Below are 19,864 nucleotides of genomic sequence, written 5' to 3'. Positions count from 1 at the left end.
TTATTATTGTGTTGTTGTCCTTTTATATTTTGAAATGTGAATCTCGTCCTTAAGAAATTTTATTTAATTATTTCTCTAATTGAGCACGAGGCTGAAAAATTTGGTAAGCAAAATGATTCGATAAGTATTGATTATGATTATAAATTTAAAATTTGAATATTTAAAGAGAGTGGAACTGGCTAGTCGCTTGAAACACACGACTGAACCGCAAAGGAGTTCTACAAAACATAATGAAAAGAGTGGCGACATTTAAGAAGCGAGTTATATTAATAGGAACTGTAACTATTAAACGTTAGGTTACTTGCTTAGTTTTTTTTACTAGTTGGTGATGCTCTAAGAAATTTTGTTTTTTTGAATTTAATTGTAGATTACAATGTTAATCTTTAGTGGTTGTGCGTATTACAGCCTTGATGTTTTTTTTTTTTGTGAATCACAACCTCTATAGTTCAATTTTGACCACAATTCAAGCAAGGTGCCCCGATCCGTACAAAATGACCAGTTGACCAGCGTTTTTACTTTTGACTTTTTCTATTTCCATTGAATTAACTGACGTTGGTTAACATTTAACCCAAGCAACTGCCAACCTACTCTACCCATCTTCCTTTAAAAACCTCTTCTCCCTTTCGTCACTGTGTTGGCATCAAAGACAACCATTTTTATGGGCTTCATTGTTGAAGAAGGTAAAATTTTCTTTTTTCTTCTATTTTGTACATTAATTAACTGCAATTCAGGTTAGAAAAATTCATACGGTTTTGTTCTTCCTTAAAAACCCTAAATTTCGATTTGAAACTTCGAACCCTAATTTCAGCTTTCGCAGATGTCAATTTGTTCTTTGAGCCATGAGAAGTGAAAGTCTACAATAGGTATGATGTCACTGTTCAACGTGGGCGGACTACTAAAATTCCTGGTCGAAGGTTTGTTGCTTGCCCTGACTACATTGTGCACAGCAATACCAGGGGTTGCAACTATTTCCAGTGGGTGGATAACGACATGATTTATTGGTAGAAAGATTTGATCTTGAAGCTAATGGAAGAAAAGAGTAAGCTTCAAGGGAGGTTGAAATTTTCCAAAGAAATTCAGAATTGGCGAACAACAAGATTCGAAAAAAAACATTTGATAGAATCATGATGAAGATGTTTTACGCACAGAGGGTTTGAAGATGTGGATTGATTATGAACTGTATTATTGTAGTTATTGTTGTTAGTTGGCTAATTAGTTACTTTATTTAGGAATGGTGATTGAATAGCACTATAATGTATGCAATGTTTTGCGTAATCGAAAACGTTTTATGTATGTGTTTTTGTATAATCGAAAGTTTAAATTTGGTTGCAATTTTCACATTTACTTCCAAATTGTTCCATCCATGATTCATAATATATCCTCATAACACAAATTGTTACATACATAATAATACATCCAACTTAACTGTTTTAAGCACATATTAGCAAATTTGTCATTAATAAAACATGAATCACTCAATTCATGGACAGTTGAAAAATACATACATCCTTACTATTAGAAAGTACATAAAAATACATCCATCCCAACGTTCCATCCAAAAAAACATACATAATTCCTACTTAGTTACATACATATACTAAGCAAGTACTTATACTCTACATTAGCCTTTACAAACAAACAGGTATCGGGCTATCTGGATAGTCTTTGTCATTTACAACAGTTGATGCTTGAGAGAAATTTGATGCTGAAGCTTGAGACAAATTAGTGCTAGCCTGCAAATTAAATAGCATCCATTAAATAGTCTGCATATGTACAATATAAAGATGTTTTACCTATGTGGAAGTTTGATTTTTAAGCATCTTAGCTCTTGTTTTTTTCAACAAAAAGGTTATCCTCCATAAGCCTTCCCCCTTTTTCTTTTGATTCAGGCCCTGGTGTTGGTGTAGTAGCTTTGCAATTCGTTTTGTTGTGACCAACTTCCATGCACACAAAGCATTTGGTTTTCTTACAAACCTCCTTCCCAACCTTTTCAGCTCCCAGTTTTTACTTCTTTGTGTTTTTCTTCTTCTCACTAGGTTCAAGTCTTCTCTTCTTCCTTGATGGTCTGCCAAGTAGCTTCTTTTATGGTGGTGGATCAAGTTGAGTGTGTTTGTTAGGTCCCAATCTGATGGTCCAGGAATAGGCTTAATGATAGGTGCATATGCCTTTGCATATGTAGCGTTGTTGTAATATTCATGCACAAACTCCTCAGGATTTCCCCTACTCTCCATTATTGTAGTGTAAGCATGATGGCAAGGAATTCCAGTAAGCTGCCACCTGTAACATGTGCAAGACTTCTCCACTAAGTCAAATAGGCATGTGTTCTTTATAGTCTACTTCAAAAAGGGTGCTGCTTGCAACCCTAACAACACAGCCTTTGTATGCTTCAGTGGCCCAATCAAATTGCTTTTTTACATAAGGCAAAAGCCCACGCTGCAATGCCAACACACCCTCTCTCTTGCTGTGATGCCTTTGCATTATATACCTACGCATCCATTCCATGTGTGTTAAGATTGGCTTATCCCTAGCATGTTTTAAAACGTGGTTGAAAGACTCGCACATGTTATTCAGTAACATTCACAACAGCCCATGCTAAGGGGTACATATTATTTTTTCCATCCTTACCCACAGCTGTTAGACAAATACCAGGGTACACACCAGTCAAATGACAACCATCTAGTCCTATAATTGGTTTACAATCTGCTAAAAACCCATCCAAAATAGGCTTCAAATACATAAACATCTTTTGGAACAGAGGTCTTTCAAGACCTGTCACTACCCCAACCAACGCAATGCTACCTAGATTGTATTTCAAAACAGTTGTTGCATACTCATAAACCTTTTAGTACTGCTCGGCACCATCATCATAAAGCATAATTTTGGCTTTAGCCCTAGCATACCAGTATTTATGATAACCCATAACAATCCCATAACCTTCCTTCACTATATTCTGAAGGCCATTGACTAAATCCCACTCTGAATATCTTTTCCAAACCTCAAGATACCCACAAAAAGAAATTTGCTAGTAATCTTCCTAGTATGATGCTTACTCCTACATTGATGTTCTAACCTACATATCTTTATCTGCATTGTTTGGTCTTCCCTCAATTTGCCTGCATAAATGTAAAAATGACAAGTCTACTTGTCACATGTACACCTACTTCTCACAAAATATTTCTTATTCCATGGACACTTATCACATCTATCCACACAAATAGCATCAAATGTTGTACGAGTAAAGAAAAAAAATCATACTTATTCTCTACAGCATGTTGAACTGCTACTCTTAAAATCTCAACATTTGGAAATACCAATCTAGTCTTTAAATTAATCTTCCTACTAAAATCAGTTTCAGGGTTAAAAAGTGGATACCTTCTTCCTCCTTTCTCTAATTTTTCTGACAGTAGCTCATCAGAAGCATAATCTTGATCCTCATCATAGAAACTTTCTTTCCAACATCCTTCAACATGGGAAAACCACCCATCAGCTGCAGCCCTATTAATATCATCTAAAACAGTTTCTCCAGCATTTTCAGAGAACTAAGCTACACTATACTATCATCAAAGTCATCTATCTACTTTAGAATCATTATACTATCTATGTGTTGTGCTGGGTTAGATGTAGGTGGTGAAGTTGGTGTAGGGGTTGTGTAGGGTGGTGTTGGATCAATGCATGGTGGTGTGGGTTCAATACAGGGTGGTTGAAGATCAACAGCTGGTGAAGGTGGAGTTGGTGTTGGGGGAGAAGAAAGGGGAGTTGGAATAGTAGTTGATGGTGTTGGAATGCGTGAAGGTGGTGTTGACTTCCTTTTTAGAGGTGTAGCACCTCTCCTTGCAGCATGCTTCACTCTTAATATAGTCTTAGGTTCAGGTGGTGGAGGAGGAGGTGGTTTGAATGTAGGTGGTGGTGTTTGGGTCTTCTTCCTTTTGACGGGGAGTTTTTGTCTAGGGATTGAATGAGAATTCAGTGGATTGGGTTTAGATCTAGATGGTGGTTGAGAGACAGTAAGTGGGGGAATATTTAATACCTCCAATACCTCACAATCAGGTATGGGGTATTGTGTAGAGTGATTACTATAAGGTGGACTATTCACATGTGGTCTACTCGGAGAATCAATGTAAGATGTGGTCAAATTCCTAGGGCTTCTCCTAAGAAGATACTTATCTTTGGTGGTTCCCTTTTGTGGGCTCCCTTCCTCCATCACCACTTATAAATTAATAAAATCAGTGTCAACATCCAAAGTACCTAAAAAGATTCTATTTCATCTTTTATTAGTCTCTTTCCCTCTTTGATACTTTTACCTTCCTCTTTATAGTATAGTTTGAAGGGTATTTTCAAGCCTAATGTTCTTCTCACAATACCATAAACATATGTGAAGCAATAATCAACTATAGGTGCAACTATTCCAGTGTGCACAAACCCATAAACATAACTAACACTATCTCCTTCTTTAACGAACTTACCCCCATGAAATGCTCTTAATTTAACTGAATTATTAGAAAGTGTCATCTGTAATGGCAAAATTCAACAACTGATAGTGCTAATCTTCAGGAACCCTAAATATTCTAAGTGCATAATAGAACTTCAAAATTAAGAAATTACAAACCAAATAACTCTAAATGTCGACATTATAGCATAATCAAACACCAAAAACCAAAATTCAGTTAATGAAACAAGAAGGAAAGAAGAAGTTACCTTTCTTGAAGCTCAGCAATGGCGGATGAATGCCCACTGTTGAACTTTTCGAAAAGCTTGATGTTGATGGTGATGGAACAGGGAGGGGTAAATGGGGGGGGGGGGGGAATTCAATATGAGGCAGTAAAATAATATTGTTCGTAGGTTGGTAGTTGCTTGGGTTAAATGTTAACCCACATCAGTTAATACAATGAAAATAGAAAACGTCAAAGGTAAAAATGCTGATCAACCGCTTATTTTGTACAGAAGCGGTCACCTGGCCTAAATAGTGGTAAAAAAATGAACTACGGAGGCTTTAATTCGCATAGAAAAAAAAATAAGGCAATAATTCGCAAAAACAACTAAACATTAATACTGTAATTCGCAATTAATTCGTGTTTATAAGCTTATTTTAAAGTAAAAAAAAGCTATTCTTAAAAATTTCATCGTGGTGTTTTTTTAAAAAAAAAAATTAAAGATTTAGTTTTCTATTAAAAAATCTCACATTTCTCTTGATTTTCTTTTAGAAGACATCCTTCATTTTATGACCTAAAGAACCAATTAACTCAAATAATAATATTTTTAAAAAAAAAGGAAACTAAATTTAACAAACCTATGATCAACACCTATATAATCTTCATCTTCTTTAATCTTTTACTTTTCATATACATGTTTTCTCTCTCAAGCAATGAATTCTCAACAAATTCTTAGTAGGTATTCTTCTAATTGTTCAAATTCTATAAAATCTAGCAGAGTTAAATGTCTACATCAATTGTAGGCTTAGCTCCGGATTGCAAGAGGACGTCTAAAATATGGTGAAACATTCTAAATCAGATATTTCCTTAACCCTCAAGCAAATAAATACAAGCATTAAAATACTAGATACTCACTTCAATTCAAAAAAATTATTTCATTTACGTAAAATCAGTATTTTATGTAAAATCTATAAGTTGAAACATAATAAAGTAAAATTTTATTTAATTCGTTTAAATTTAAATTTTATTAATATTAATTTTTAATAATTTTTAAAACATACACAATTAAAAATATTTAAAATCGAAATAATTAAATCAGATAAATTGTGAAAAACAAATATGACAACAACAAGAACAGAAGCAAATTTAAGCATTTAGACAACAACAAGAACAATAACAGGAGCAAGGATTTACAACAACAAGAACAACAAGATTATATTCGATTTTTTACAACAAGAATAAGCAACAAGAACAACAACAAGATTTTTTACAAGAACAGAAGATGAACAGAAACATAATTATATTCGATGAACAGCAACAAGAACAGCAACAAAATTCGAAGTTGGTTCAAAATAAAAATAAGGTAATTAATTTAGGTTTTTTTTAGATATTTATCACACGTACAGTAGATGAACAGAAGCAACAAGAACATTTACAAGAACAGAAGCAACAAGAACAGCAACAAAACAGAAACAACAAGTAGGTTTATGAAAATTCGAAGTTTGATGATGAACAAGAACAGAAGCAAGGATTTTCCTTCAAAACACAAGTTTGATGATGTACAGTAGATGAACAGAAAGCAACAAGAACAGCAACAAGTTTGTGAAGATGAACAGCAACAAGTTTTTGAAGATGAACAGCAACAAGAATGATGAATAACAGCAAATGAATAACAGCGTTTGTGAAAATGAAGATGAACACAAGAAACGAACACAAATGATCTTGATGCTTAATCTTATACGTTTGTGAAGATGTAGAAGAGGAACGAAGCAAATGAAGATGAAGATGAAGATGAAGTGTTTTTTCAATGAAGAACAACTATATAACGTATTTGGGAAGATATGCGAATAAAAAAGAAACTGGCGGGTTTTAACAAAATAAATTTTTATCCAACGGTCATTTGCTGCGGTTCATAACAAAACCGGAGCAATTAATCTAATTTTGAAGAGTTATTTGCTGCGGTTGTGGAAAAACCGGAGCAATTAATCAACTTTGAAGAAGTATTTGCTGCGGTTGGACAAAAACTGGAGCAATTAGTGCATGATGCTAGGTTATTTGCTGCGGTCAAAGGGTTAACCGCAGCAATTAGAGTATATATTTTTTTTCTAATACATTTTCCTATTTTTTGCTGCTAATACACAAAAACCGCAGAAAATAATGAGCAGCAAATACATTTTTTTCCACTAGTGATTAGTTACCTCCTGAATTCGGTGAGAACGTAGCCTCTAAAACTTTTAAGTTTGGTGGCTATAGTAGTGGAAAAAACCTTATTTGCTACTTGTCATTTGTTGCGGTTTTCCTTAGACACAACATTAAATAGCAAAAAGAATTTATAAAAAAAAACAATTAATTGCTGCAGTTTTAAGGTGTGACCCTAGATTGGTGGCAAAAGAAACATTTTTTGGGTTTATTGTAGCTAAAAATCTTTCTTTTTATATCTCAGGTACCAGCTCAGAGGAGCTCAAAGAACAGGAAGACAGGAGAGACAAAGACCAAACCTATACAATCAATCACTAAGAATCACACGAGAGATTTGGTTGTGCGCAAGATTTTACAAGCTATAGAAGTAAATGGCTAGCAAAAGCAAGAAAGACAATATAAATTCAACAAGACAATGCTAAGCCACACATTTTAGATGATGATGATTTAGTGTTTAGGGAGGCAGAAACATTATATGGGTTTGGGTTTCATTTAGTCCAACAACCCCTAATTCTCTAAAGATGAATGCCTTGGACTTAGGGTTTTTTAAGTCTATACAAGCTGATCGGGACTTTACGTCCTTCACTAGTAATACCGCACGTGCACGGCGTAGCGTAGTACGTCGACAAGTACGGGTCGAATCCACAAGGAGTGAGGGTTAAGTAAATAATTTCTCGATCGATTAGTGTGCTCGAAAACATATAATATGATGTTTGGAGATAGAAATAATTAAAACAAGAAATTTAAAGTACTTAATGAAAATAAAGCATAAAAGTAAATAAGGATACAATGAACTAAAAGCAAGGGTAAAATGATTAATAAACTAAGAGGCATAGGCTAGGCTTTCTCACCAAAGTAGTGTTCACTAAACATTAACCTAAGGTCATGGATATTTTGTTATGGGAAAGAACGTATCATAAGTACTAATGTTCTCTCTCGAGCAACAAAAGCTTCCTAAACATACTCAACTACCTATTCTCATGGAGCTAAGCATAATCTAAGGCATGAAGCACACATTCAACATTTCCAATCAAAGCATCTACCTATTCTCATGGAGATGTCTTAACTTTTAAGCATTGACTATCGTTAGAAATCAAATCTCGCCCTCAATTCAATGACACTACAATATGATAGCAAAATCCATCTTAAACCATAAACAACACAACCAAGCCAAAGGTAAACAAAGCAATTCAAACTACATACATGGTGATCATACCTAGCCTAAGCCAAAACAAGCTACTCACTCATACTCATATTGAAATTGTAGATTGCAAAGAAGCCAAGAATCATAGATGAATAAACTAAACTAGAGTAGCCTAAAGAGATAAGTGCAATATAAGTTGAAGAACTACATGGATGAATATATCAAACCAAAGGAAAACAATCAAAGATAACAATATAAGAAAGGATAGAAGTTACTCTTTTGAGTTCAATCTAAGGATGAAGAAGATGAAGTGATGATTCAAAGTAATACCTTCCAAAAGCTTCAATAATAGTACATCAATGGTTGAAGAATTTCAAGTTGCAAAATATTACAATAAAGGATGAAGTTAAGATTGTATTTGGAAAATGAAAATACTTAATTGAGTTGAAAGGGAAATTATGCTAACGCTAATTCTTAATTGAAATGAAAACAAAGCTATGAAGAATACATGGAAATTACTCGAAATGAAAGGTGAAAACTCAGAAGATAGCTCCATCTTCCTCTTCTCTATTTATAGGTTTCAAAAAATAAATGGGAGGGGGGGGAGGGGTGGTGGTTTCATGATTGCTCCACCACCCCTAGGTTGTAGGAAGGGGGGGTGCCACCCCTAATGGATAGGGTAGGGTGGCTGGCAGTCTTGGCAACAGAAATTAGAAGAAAAAAATGTAATTGAACCTCGAATGATACTTTAAAAAGATCGAAAAAGCTGATGCCACCCCTTTCGCTCGACTCGAGCGAATCCCCCTCGACCAGTCGAGCCATCATTAGGTCCAACATCAGAAACTTCAATAATTAGATAGAATCTGAAATTTGGCTCCGCTCGACTCAAGCCATCTTACTCGACTAGTCGAGCTGATGTCCTATATTCCTGAATTGAATACTGCTGATGATCAGAAGCTTTGGAAGTTTGAAGCACTTCGCTCCACCAGAGCCAACTTTGCTCGACCGGTCGAGCTAACTTCAGAAATGTAATACTCAGCTTCTGACTCGAGCAATGTTCCTGGACTGCTCGAGCTACCTTGGCTCGAGCCCATTCTGGTTGAGTAGGTCGACTTTGCCTTCTTTTTGGCTTGTTCTTGTAGTTTGGCTCATGAAGTTTCACTTCTTTGAGCCTTCGGTGTTTAGGTGAGCAATGTATGCAACCAAAGGGGCTAGTTTGTGCTCGGTGTTGATGCTTAGATCCTGAAATGAAATTAAATACCAAAGTAACAAAACAAACGTAAAATCCAATAAACCAATGCGATAATATGTAGATTCCTCACGCTAAACAAGGCACTTATAGGGGTAAAAAATAAAGATAAAACGTAGCTAACAAAATCCCCCTAGCCAGACCTTTGCTTGTCCTCAAGCAAGCATTGCAATATCATAAAGAGAAAAGATCGAGATCCAACATAGATGCATATGAATGATCTAACAACAACTATAATCATGAATGCACAAGCCACAATTTTTCAGAAGATGTATGATAGATTAGCAAGCTATGATTATCAATTCTAAAAAGTTAAAAGTGAGTTCTTGTTCTACAATTTATTGTCAAAACAAGTTGTCAAGCAATGACCTTACCATACTGAGTCTAAGACTCCCAAACCAATCACAATGGGTATAAGTGGACCTCACCTTTGGATATTTTAGCTAAGATGAACAACCATACTCAAGTGTTTAAAGTTACGCTCATTCCCTCATCCTATGGCTCAAACTGATGTGAGCCTCTAAATAGAGATGTGTCAATGTTTCGCACCTCGGTACTCGAGGACTTAAAGGCTAAGACTTCACCAGAAGTAGGTGGATCGACCTAAAAGAGGTGAACTGGAAAAGGTTAGAGTAAGATGAAATGTAGAAAGGGTAGGCTTACAAAAAGAGGTAGCATAACTAGCTAGTTAACCCGAACAAACCAAAATGACCCATGGTTTCACACAACTTGGCATTTATTAACTACTAATATTTTTCTATATAATTTTTTTTGTCTTCTTTTTCTTTTTTTTCCTTTTTATTTTTTTTTCTTTTTTTTGATGATATAAAAACAAAGATGATATAAAAACAAACACTACATTACCAAAAGCGGGAAGTAAAATCAAAGGACTCTTAGAGTCGTACAATACCAACTAAATTTATACAACTGTGTCTAAATCAGAATATCACCATGATATACGCAAGTGGTGACCTCAAGAAAATATAAAAAGACAAATCCAAGTTAAAAACTCAAGCCAAGTGTGATAAACCAACAACCAACATACCATCAACTAAACAAACTAGTATGCTAAAGAATTAGGGATGAAGGTGAAAGAAGGTGAAAGTGAAGGGATACAAAAGAAAATTGAATGCTCGAATAAGATATGAAAGAAAGTGGGGTATAATGTAGGTTAACAAGAGGGTAAGAAAGAAAGAGAATAAGCTCGATCCAAACTAGCAACTAGATCCATATAATAACCAACTCCTTTAAGTCATGCCTAGTACGCTACAAATCCACAATCTCATTAATTTACGTGAATGCATGGTAGGGGCTCAATAAATACTAACGGGTTCCAAATATGTCGACAAATACCCAAAGACGGTGCCACAAACCAAATCAATGTTCAACTATTTGTTTTGAAACCTCAAGTTCACAGGATTGCAAATAAAAAAATTTAGAAGAAGTAATCTAAACTTGCCAAGGTATCATACATAGATTAAAAATATAGCCCAAAATGAAATCAAGGTATAGCTACTGAAGAACAAAAATGTGCATGAATGTGATTCAAGGCATCAAAAACATAATTAAATTAAGAAAATAGAAAGCTAAATTAGCAAAGTAATAAAACAGAAAAAAAAAATCAATAAAAGCATGCATATATACACAAGAAGAACCTAAGGAGACCATAAACACAACACCTCCCCCAAGGCGAACTGAGCAGTGTCCTCAATGCGACAAAAGCGATTTTAAAAAGGTGCGAGGACTCTAGTCGTCACTCTTATATCCCTCTTCATCCTCTTCATCTCCCTCATCATTATCTTCCTCATCATTATCTCCCTCTTCCTGTGCTCCAAGACCAAAAGATGTACTAGCGCCCCCTTGGAACCATAAACATAAACCAAAGTCACCTAGTGGCGGTGTGTACCACGATGGATGCACATGATCCGGGGTGATATGCCCTTGCTGGTAATGATGGTCATATATCGGATATTGGCTTTGCTGGTAATCAACCATGAATTAGTCGATACGGCTTTGTTGCGCCTTTATCCGGTCAAACCGCTGATCAAAGCCATCCATACGCAGATGTAAGCGCTGTAAACAGGCCAGGACGGGATTAGGGCCAGTATGATGGGGTAAAGGTGGGAGTGGTGGTGCTGCATGAGAATTGCCACCAAACTCGAAGGTAAAGGATGGGCCTCCTTGCTCAAACATAGGTGAGGGGTAACGTTCCTCGTGTGTAGAAGAAGAGCCACCCCGTCTCTGACGGCGGTACTGGTTGTGGAAAGCCTGTGGTGGTGGCCTTTCCACTGCTAGAAGGTCAGGTACCCGCCCTTCTGGTCCAAAGAGATATGTGGGACGGTTGGGAAGAACTTGGGTGGGAAGAAGGATACCTATTTGTCGGTCATGAAGCTTCCACCATGTTTGACCATTTGAAAGCTCTAGCCATTTAGATTGAACTAGGTGGGTCATGTTGATGGTGGTGGCATCTCTAGGTAGTACCTCTTCTCCTCTCCAACCAAAATGCATAGCAATTTGGGTGATGAGTTCACCAAACTGTGTCGGTGTTCGAACAGTATTAGGTTGATTAATGGTATGGCGGAATGTGTGGACTAGAAGTCTAGCTAAGTTAAAGGTAAAACCCCATTCAGGGCGGAGGAATGAGCCTAAAATAATCATATCGTTACTATTGGCCTTATTAGACTCAAATTTGGCCATGATGGTGAAAGCCATAAACTTGAGCCAAATCCTGATAACAGGATGATGGACCTTTTTCAGAACTAAATTTTGTAGGTTGGTCAAGTGTTCTCCTGATATTTACGGCTAAATTTGGGAAGGGTGCTGTTCATATTCTAATCCTCCCCCCATGTCGTTCAGACCCAATAAATCAGCAAGCTCAGTCGTAGTGAGCTGCCGCTCAATTCCATCTATCCTAAATAAAATGAGGTTTCCCCATAGTCATCTTGTGTTATGGTCAAGGAACTCAAAAATTCAAGGACTAACTCAGGGTATGTTTCTCTATGCATATTGAATATAAAACCCATGCCTATTGCTCTAAAGAAATGCATAACATACTCAAAAAAATCCTAGGTTTCTAAGAACATTAGCACAAATAAACCTAATAGGAATGATAGGTCTTTCTTTGAGATTTCAAAACTTATCTCGTTGATCTTCATTCCTAAAAATTATGCTGGGGGTAGTCCTCGTCGGGTTCAACTCTTTGTGGTGATGGAGTCCTTTCTCCCCTCTTTTGCCTCCTTGGTGCCATAGCTTGTTTTGGTTGATGAATTTCCTAAAACAAAGATTCAACAAGCAAAGAACACAAAATCTCTACTAAAAAGCAAAGATAAATTAGAAGAAAGCAAATAAAAACTCAAATCTTGAATAATTTAACAACTTTTACCTCAATCCTACAAACCCTAATTTGGATGGATATTGATAAGAATGGAGCAATGTGGATGTAATTGATGAATTTGAAGAGTGAAATTTTTTGGTTGATGAATAAATGTAGAAGAATTGAAGGATTTTAGGGCTTAGGTTTTGAGTTTTTAGTGAGAGAAAGTGGGAGGAAGTGATATGCTCGAGTGAGAAATGAAGGTTTAGTCGAGCAAAACAGATTTTAAACGTGAATTCTGTCAGAATCTGCATCTCGCTAGACCTGTCGAGCGAAGTACAGGTTTCGTTTTTTATGTTATGTTTTGCTGCTGATGCTTCTGGAAAAAATTAGGTTAGTTGCTCGAGTGGTCGTGCGAGCTATAGAAGGACTGCTCGACAGGTCGAGCAACTCCCTTGTTTCATTGTATGATGTCTGCTCATCGCTCGACCCAAGCCAACCTTGAGCCAACCTTGCTCGGTTGGTCGAGCGAAGTGTTTTTTCAGCTGATAATCATTTAGACCACCTGCAGTACAATGTTATATTTAAAATACCCCTTTCCTCGACCCTGCAGCATCAATTGTGCAGATTTCTCATTTTTATACATATAATGAACCTAACTATCAAATCCTGCATCCATCAACTTAGTACAAGTATGCTATATAAAATATGTTACATAATGAAAACAAAAACAATAAATAGACGTAAATAAACACAAATACATACTAGAGTTGGGTTTGCCTCCCAACAAGCGCTTGTTTAAGGTCGTTAGCTTGACCGTCGCGCTAAAGGCTCACCTGTGCGATAGTGTTCAACACGTTGACCATTCACTTTAAATGTTTCCCCTTTCGCATTCAACACCTCAATGGAACCATAGGGGAATACCCTCGTGATATTGAATGGACCCCCCCAACGTGACTTCAATTTCCCTGGAAATAACCTCAAACGGGAGTTGAATAGGAACACCAATTGTTCAACTTCAAAGCTCCTTCTAATAAGACCCTTGTCATGCCATCGATTGGTCTTGTCCTTGTATAGCCTTGAACTCTCATATGCATCCAAGCGTATCTCATCAAGTTCGTTGATATCTAACAACCTCTTCTCACCAGCACGCAGTAGATTATAATTAAGGGCTTTGATTGCCCAAAATGCTATATGTTCAAGCTCTACTGGTAGATGGCATGGCTTTCCATAGACTAACTAGTATGGTGTGGTTCCAATAGAGGTTTTGAATGTTGTTCTGTAGGCCCAAAGAGAGTCATCCAACTTGTTCGCCCAATATTTTTTTAACCTTGCAACCGTCTTCTCCAAAATGCTCTTGATCTCTCAGTTGCTGATTTCAGCTTGGCCACTAGTTTGCGGATGATAGCCTAGACGAATCTTATGATAAACCCCATATTTCTTTAATACACCTTCAAATCTCTTTTCCAAAAAATGTTCCCCTTCATCACTAATCAATACCCTCGGTGTGCCAAATGGCGGAAAAATGTGTTTCTTGAAGAACTTGGTAACCACGCATGCATCATTGGTAGGAGATGCAATAGCCTGTACCCATTTTGACACATAATCAACTGCCAGTAAGATATACCTATTCCCATAGGAGGATGGGAATGGTCCCATGAAATCCACCCCGCATACATCAAAAACTTCGATTTCAAAGATGTTGTTGATTTGCATTTCATTTCGTCTTGAAATATTCCCTGTTCTTTGACATCTGTCGCAGGATTTGACATAGGCATGTGTATCCTTAAACAGAGAAGGCCAATAAAAACCACAATGAAGAATTTTTGCAGAATTCTTGGAGGTACTAGCATGTCCTCCGTAGGGCAGATCGTGACAATGTGAGATAATAGAATGTACTTCTTCTTGTGGAACACACCTTCTAATTACACCATCAACATATAGTTTATACAGGAACGGGTCCTCCCAAAAATGTCTCTTGACATTACAGAAAAACTTTTTTTTCTGCTGAGATGAGTATCCATTAGGAATGATTCCACTTGCTAGATAATTAGCCAAATCAGTATACCATGGAACACTTGTCATGCTTACAGCTAAGAGACACTCATTTGGAAATGAATCATCAATTGGAGCTTTCAAACTTGCTCCACCATCATGAATCAGTCGGGATAAGTGGTCGGCAACAACATTCTCTGCACCCTTCTTATCCTTCACTTCTAAATCAAACTCTTGCAGTAGGAGAATCCACCGAATCAGGCGACGCTTAGCATCATTCTTTGCCATCAAGTACCTCAAAGTTGCATGATCAGTATGGACGATCACCTTTGAACCTAACAGGTAACGCCTAAATTTCTCTATGGCAAATACAACTGCCAAAAGCTCTTTCTCTGTTGTTGCATAATTCATCTGAGTTGGATCCAATGTCTTACTCGCATAATAGATGGCATGTAAATTTCCATCCTTCCTTTGACCCAAAACAGCCCCTACAGCATAGTTACTTGCATCGCACATGATTTCAAAGGGGATGTTCCAATTCGGTTGTTGGATAATAGGAGCAGAGATAAGAGCCTGTTTCAATCTGTTAAAAGCTTCAAGGCAATTGTTAGTAAATAGGAACGAGGCATCTTTGGAGAGGAGCTCTGTTAGAGGCCTAGCAATCTTAGAGAAATCCTTGATAAACCTCCGGTAAAAATCAGCGTGACCAAGGAAACTCCTTATTCCCTTAACATTAGAAGGAGGAGGTAAACGCTCTATGACCTCTACTTTCGCTTTATCTACCTCAATGCCCCTGTTGGAAATAACATGACCTAACACTACCCCCTGTTGTACCATAAAATGGCATTTTTCCCAGTTTAGGGTGCGGTTGGTCTCCTTACACCTATGGAGCACCTTTTTCGAGGTTGCTTAAGCATGCTTTGAAAGATATTCCATACACAGAAAAATCATCCATATATACTTTCATAAAATCCTCTATAAAATTAAAGAAAATGGCCATCATGCATCGTCGAAACGTGGCGAGGGCATTGCAGAGATTGAAGGGAATCCTTCGATATGCAAAGGTCCCATAGGGACAAGTAAAAGTGGTCTTAACCTGATCACCTGCTTGGATAGGGATCTAGAAAAATCCAGAGTATCCATCTAAATAGCAAAAATATGAATGGTTTGCCAAACGTTCCAACATCTGATCTATAAAAGATAAAGGGAAATGATCTTAACGGGTTCTTTTATTCAATTTTCTGTAATCTATGCACATTCTACAACCCGTAACTGTTCTAGTGGATACTGACTCACCCTTATTATTTTTTATAACAGTCATGCCACCCTTTTTGGGCACTACCTATACGTGGCTAACCCACCTACTATCAGAGATAGGGTAGATTAAGACGGCGTCAAGTAATTTCTAAACCTCTTTTCTCGCAATATCTTTCATAAAAGGATTTAGTCTCCTTTGAGGTTCTATAGATGTGGCATGATCATCATCAAGAAATATTCTATGCATGCAAAAAGATGGACTTATACGAGTGTTATCATCCATTGAATACCCTATGACACTCTTGAAGTTTCTAATCAATGCAATCAATTGGTCAAGTTAGGTATTATTTAATTCAGCATTAACAATTATTGGATGAGTTTTATTTTCTCCTAAATAAACATATAAAAAGGGAAGGGGTTTAAGATCTACCTGAGGAGGCGTCGATCTCTCCTATTTAACTATCATAGAAGCCTCCAAAACTGTCTCCATCGCTGGTTCCATATAGAAATCTAGTTCATCTAACAGCTTCCTCGAACTTGCGACCTCTGAGCACCTTCTATCCTCAACTTCTTCTAAGATTGACCTCAAAGGGTCATCATACTATGGATGCATAACCTCAACCCTTGCCACTTCTGCTCTGCACAATGATTCATTAGCGGGTCCTTTCATCATTGATGGAAGGTGAAATTCAACGTCCTCCCTAAGATGTTCTATGTAAGCTTGCCATTGAACATATCAAAAACAACCCGTGCAGTCTTTGAAAAATCTCTCCCAAGAATGATAGGTATGACATGATCTTCAAAAATATCCATAATCAAAAAATTACAAGGGACATAGAACTTTTTTATTTGAACTGGAAAATCTTCAACAACTCCAATTGGAAACCTTACTGATCTATCGGCTAGCTGCAAAGACATCCTTGTTGGCTTGATCTCCGCATAAAGATAGCGGCATGATACTCACACTAGCTCCCAAATCAGCAAGTGCTTTATTAACCAAAACTTCACCAAATTTGACTTGAATGGTGAAACTCCCGGGGTCAGCTTCTTTTTTCGGTACCGTGCACTCTAAGATAACGCTGCAATCTCCTCTTAGTGATTCTACGCCTGTTTTCGGCAGCTTCCTTTTGTTAGATAATACCTTCTTCAGAAATTTTGCATAAGAAGGCATCTCCTTGATAGCATCTATGAAGGAAATGTTTATTTCAAGCATACTCAGAACTTCTAAAAACTTCCCATAATTTTCTTCAAGCTTGCGACGCGCTAATCTCTGTGGGAAAGGAATATGAGGTACATATACATCAGTTGTGGGCTCCTTTCACTTCTCTGGGGCAGGTGCTAGTTGTTCCTCCTTTCCCCCTCATTAGGTGCTTCTTCCTCTACTACCACCTCTTCTTCTTCATTCTCAACAACAACCATGGGTGGAGGATTATTGGTGGTGCCACTTCTTAGTGTAACTGCATTTACATGCCTGGAGGGGTTTTTCTCGGTGTTTCTTGGCAGCTGTCCAGTGGGTTTGGAAAGATTGCTTAATTGCTACACCATGTGTGCCATCTGATTATTAATGATTTTGTTGTGTGCTTGAATCTGCTGGATGGCATTAGAAGTATCAGCATTAATCTTGGACTGAGTGGCAATGAAGTTCTCCATCATGGATTCCAAATTTGATTTTTGCGGTGAGTTTGGTAGTGGAGGTCTTTTAAACCCTGGAGGTTGGTTGTTATATATCGGTGGAGGTTGGTGATATGATGGTGGGTTCAATGATGCATTGGGATTTATATATAAAAATTTGGGATGATGCTTCCAACCTTCATTGTAAGTGGTTGAGTATGGGTTGAATGGTGGCTTTCCTTGGTTGTACACTGCATTAACTTGTTGGCTTGATAATGATTCCGCTGCTGCACACTCTGATGGGGAATGACCTTGGGTTCCACACACTTCACAAGCCTTTAGTTTGTTCGCTACACTTAATTGGTCCATCCTTCTTGACAATGCGTGGACAGAGTTTTGAATGGCAAGTAATGCATCCACTTCATATTTTCCACCTTTCTTAGTATTCCTTTTATCTCTCCAATGGAAGTTCGAGGAGATTTCCTTGATTATCTGCTTAGCTACCTCGGGGGTTTTGGCCATCAATGTTCCTCCAGTTGCAGCATCTACTGAAATCTGTATCTCGTCCCTAAGACCATTATAAAAATTCTGAATTAAGAGCCAGATTCCATGGTGCGGGCACTTCCTTTGTAACCCTTTATATCTTTCCCAAGCCTCGTATAATGCTTCACCATCTTCTTGAAGAAATGAGGTGATATCATATCATAGTTTAGCAGTTTTGACTGGTGAAAAGAATCGAGCAAGGAAAGCCTTAGATAATGCCTCCCAAGTGCGATACTTGTATGGCCCTTCAGATTTTATCTAATCTCTTGCCTCACCAAGGAGTGAGTAGGGGAAACAAATCAGCTTCATTTGTTCATCAGAAATCCCTTGATATTTCACAGTGCCACACTTGTTCACGAACTCATCTAGGTGGTCGTTTGGATTCTCCATCTCAGCGCCGACAAATTGATTCTGAGCAATGAATTGAAAGAAAGCTGGTTTGATCTCATAATTTGCGGTTGTGATGGTTGGCTGAACAATACTCGACCCTAGACTTCTATCAGGTATGGCATATTCCTGAAGGGATTTTGGGTGTTCTAGCGCCATTTTTCGTTGTTTCCTTCTTCTTCTTCTTCTTCCGTTTTCAGGATTTATAGGTACAAGATTTTCTTGTCCTTGAGACCTAGTTTGCGTACACTACACTCAAAAATCGGGGTCAAGTGCAAAGTGAAGAGAAAAATGAAAACAACACAAAATGATAAAGAACAATGAACTAACTAATCAAGAAAAACAATTAACGAAGTCGCCACTCCCCGGCAACGGCGCCAAAAAGTTGATCGGGAATGTATGTCCTTCAATAGTAATACCGCAAGTGCACGGCGTAGCGTAGTACGTCGGCAAGTACGGGTCGAATACACAAGGAGTGAAGGTTAAGTTAATAGTTTCTCGATCAATTAGTGTGTTCGAAAACGTACAATATGATGTTTGGAGATAGAAATAACTAAAACAAGCAATTAAAAATTACTTAATGAAAATAAAGCATAAAAATAAATAAGGATACAATGAACTGAAAGCAAGGATAAAATGATCAATAAACTAAGAGGCATATGCTAGGCTTTCTCACCAAACTAGTGTACACTAAATATTAACCTAAGGTCATGTATATTTTGTTATGGGGAAGAACGTATCATAAGTACTAATGTTCTCTCTCGAGCAACAAAAGCTTCCTAAACATACTCAACTACCTATTCTCATGGAGCTAAGCATAATCTAAGGCATGAAGCACACATTCAACATTTCCAATCAAAGCATCTACCTATTCTCATGAAGATGTCTTAACTTGTAAGCATTGACTATCGTTAGAAATCGACTCTCGCCCTCAATTCAACAACACTACAATGTGATAGCAAAATCCATCTTAAACCATAAACAACACAACCAAGCCAAAGGTAAAGAAAGCAATTCAAACTACATACATGGTGGTTATACCTAGCCTAAGCCAAAACAAGCTACTCACTCATACTCATATTGAAATTGTAGATTGCAAAGAAGCCAAGAATCATAGATGAATAAACTAAACTAGAGTAGCCTAAAGAGATGAGTGCAATATAAGTTGAAGAACTACAAGCATGAATATATGAAACCAAAGGCAAACAATCAAAGATAACTAAGAGACATGAATTGAAAACAATATAAGAAAGGATAGAACTTACTCTTTTGAGTTCAATCTAGGGATGATGAACAAGATCATGTGATGTTTCAAAGTAATACCTTTCAAAAGCTTCAATAATAGTACATCATGGTTGAAGAATTTTAAGTTGCAAAATATTACAATAAAGGATGAAGTTAAGATTGTATTTGAAAAGTGAAAATACTTAATTGAATTGAAATGGAAATTATGCTAACTCTAATTCTTAATTGAAATGAAAACAAAGCTATAAAGAATACATGGAAAACTCAAAATG

The 19,864-nt window shown here is 37.1% G+C and overlaps 1 non-coding gene across 1 annotated transcript; it reads left to right on the top strand.

Annotated features, from left to right (window-relative positions):
• Positions 1–18,021: 18,021 nt before the first annotated feature.
• Positions 18,022–18,128, top strand: LOC130800569 (small nucleolar RNA R71). The gene has a single exon (XR_009039446.1). It is a non-coding gene; the product is annotated as a small nucleolar RNA R71 (small nucleolar RNA).
• The last annotated feature ends 1,736 nt before the right edge of the window (positions 18,129–19,864 follow it).

This window comes from Amaranthus tricolor, chromosome 14 (genome assembly GCF_026212465.1).
Source record: "Amaranthus tricolor cultivar Red isolate AtriRed21 chromosome 14, ASM2621246v1, whole genome shotgun sequence".
NCBI lineage: Eukaryota > Viridiplantae > Streptophyta > Magnoliopsida > Caryophyllales > Amaranthaceae > Amaranthus > Amaranthus tricolor.
Note: the sequence above shows the minus strand (reverse complement) of the source record. Positions and strands in the feature narration are given on the sequence as shown.